The sequence below is a fragment of the Dasypus novemcinctus genome, chromosome 5, assembly GCF_030445035.2.
Source record: "Dasypus novemcinctus isolate mDasNov1 chromosome 5, mDasNov1.1.hap2, whole genome shotgun sequence".
In the NCBI taxonomy this organism is placed as follows: domain Eukaryota; kingdom Metazoa; phylum Chordata; class Mammalia; order Cingulata; family Dasypodidae; genus Dasypus; species Dasypus novemcinctus.
In genome coordinates this window covers 48241203-48244292 of record NC_080677.1, presented here as the reverse complement: position 1 = coordinate 48244292, position 3090 = coordinate 48241203, and positions in this window count along the sequence as shown.

Sequence of the window (3090 nt, the reverse complement as noted above, 5' to 3'; positions counted from 1 at the left end):
TCAGCTATATAGATACAGTTTGGTAAAATATACCAAACTTTTCCATACCATAGAGCTTGTGCACAGGCTATTCTCAAGTATCTCTTCTAAGAAGTCTTCAATAATCCCTTAGTCTCAATCGCCTGACATTTCTCTATGCATCCTGTGTAAATTCTTACCATAGTGCTATCATATTATTGATCTAATTAATTGTCTTCCCTACTAGACTTTAAGGAATGTTGATGACTTTGATTTCATCAAAATTAAGAAATTCTGCTCTTTGAAAACAGTTAAGAGAATGAAAAGACAACCATACACTGGAAGAAATATTTGCATAGCACGTGTCTGATAAATGCTTATATTCAGAATATATAAAAACTCTCAGAACTCAGAAAAGAAATGAACAAAAAAACTAACAATAAAAAAATGGGCAAAATTTTGAACAGACATTTCATCAAAGATAGCATGATGGTGATAAATAAGCACTTGAAGAGATGCTCAACCTCATTAACTATCAGAGAAATTGTTCTTGATAATTTACCTGTCTACCATATTAGATTTTAATTGAAATGAAGGGAAAGATAGTATTTTCGAGATTGATTTCTTAGAAAGGAAACATGCTGTAACAGTTTGATATTGTTCACAAAATCCAAAAATAGATACTGGATTATGTTTGTGAATCGGTCTGTTTGTCTGGGCATTTTAGATTATATTGGATTCAGAGGTTTCACTTTTACTTGATTAAATAATGACTAAGACTTTGTGCCACATCAGAAGATGTTGAGTCCCCACCCCCTTGTTGGGCAGAGACTCACAGAGAAAACGACATGGCAGAGGAGAAAGTTAGAGTTTTGATATTGAAGTAAATACACAGAAAAGCAGACACATGAGGAAGGAAAGAAGGCTCCATTAGACATGGCAGAGGCCCCAGAAAGACAGATGAGCCATATGCCCCTACAGCTGGCCTTGTGAAGTGAGCAGAGAAGCTGAGTCTGGAGAGAAATGAGCCCCAGGAAACAGAAAAGACCTCTCCCAGCCTGTGGCTGAGATTGGAAGACTGAACCCTTGCTGACATCATCCGCCATCTTGCGTCTACACGTGGCAACAGACTTTGGTGAGGGAAATAACTTATGCTTTCTGGCCTGGTAACTATAAGTTTCTACCCCAAATAAAGACCCTTTATAAAAGCCAACAGATTTCTGGTACTTTGCATTAGGACCCCTTTGGCTGACTAATACACATTAGTCTTTAGTCCAAAATAGAAAACTGATTTGAATGGTTATTGTCGTATACTGATGCCCAATGTTCACTTTTATATACATTATCTGTTGTGTTTTAAAACCACCATTATGAGTTGCTGGTGCTTGAAATTTAAAGAGTAACATTGATTGACAGGAGATTCAAATCTCTATTTGACAGGGCATTCATAAACTTTGACAACTTGGAATAAGAACTTTAAAATTTATATTCTACAATAGATCTTGTAGGTATGTCAGCTTCTACCTGACTCCTCTCTCTTAATTCTGAAAATAACCTGGTCATTCTGTGCACATCTGTGGGTTCAAGAAAACTCTCAAGAAAATTGTTTAGGGAGCTCATGTTAAGAAATATAAGAAACAACAATGCTGATAGGCATGGCTGTGTCTACCTGCCATAATTTAGGAGTCATACTGGGGAGGAACTTTAAAAGGCAATGTTTAGGAAGAGACACCAACAAGAACAAGGAAAAAAGTAAAGGAAAAATTGGATTTAGCACAAAAATCTCTTTAGTCGTGTGAGGTATAAATGTTACTCTTTTCTCACAAACTAAAACTTTTAACTACAGGTAATCAAAAAATTCTAGGAATTCTATTAGAGTTTTGTGTCAGGATGGAATTATGCTGTCCAAAAGAGTAGGTTTTAGGCACATGTGCTAATAAGCATGTGTCTACTCTGCATTGAGATGTCCAAATTTCAACTTATTATGAAAAATGTAAGAGAAGATATCTCATTAATAAGTTTTATATTGATTACATGTCAACATTATAATATTTTTGACATATTGGGTTATAAAAATTATATTTCCCCCTTTCTTTTTACTTTTTCTAAGATGGCTGCTAGAAAATTTAAAAATTACCTACATGACTTGCATTTGCTGTTTGCTTATTTTTCTGTTGGACAGCGCTGGTATAGAGAATAAACAATCTCTTTCAGTACTTGAACTGAATATTGGCATTTCAGAGGGAGAATTTGCATATTTATAGGTATTTTATGTTTTAGTTATTCTGTTTTGAATAGAGGAACAAAAGAAAGAATTCCAAATATTAAAATTTTAGGTGGCACTGCATTCTAAAAGATAGCCAGGAGATTTTTGTGCTTGCTAACAAACATTAGGGGAATTTTTGGTTATAAAAGAGAAGTATCTAGGCTAGTTTGTTAAGAAAGAGGTTGAGAAAAAGAGCCAAAGTGCTCTAAGAGAAATTTTCAGTTTTCACCTGTAGCATCTTGAGAAAAGAGTAGTCTGAGCCCTAAGATGTAAAGAAATGCAGTTGGGAAAAAGCTCATTGGAGAATCAACCTGGGCCCCTGGTGGAAGGAGACTACCACATTTATGACTGTTGGCAGAAAAGGAAAAATGAACTTTAGTAAAAGCAATGTTTGATATTCAGTTGTAACTCGTTTCCTTTTTTGTGCTTCAGTTATTTTCTGTAAACCTTTCTGTTCACGATGACTTGTGGAATGATCGAGAGGAATATTAGTATAACAATAGATGCCATGCATTCAATGTTAACCTCGCCACAGGCAATGATTTTCATTTTCTAAATGAGAAAACCTAGGTTTAGAGATGTTGGGGAGAGCCCGAAGTCATAAGGATGAAATGATGTAATTGGCTTTGGGAAGAGTCTCCTACACTCCTATAACTAATCACTGAGTTAAGGCTCACTATCAGGTCGCAAGCCAAAGGAAAAAAAAAAAAATATATATATATAATATAAAATATTAATATAAATGATTTGTGTAATTTGTATTATATATAATGAGCAAAACGAAAACAAGAAGCAGAGGACCTGTCCGTTTGGAGTTTTTTTCACCAGGGGTCAATAGGTTCTAAGCTAAAATAAATACAATTTTC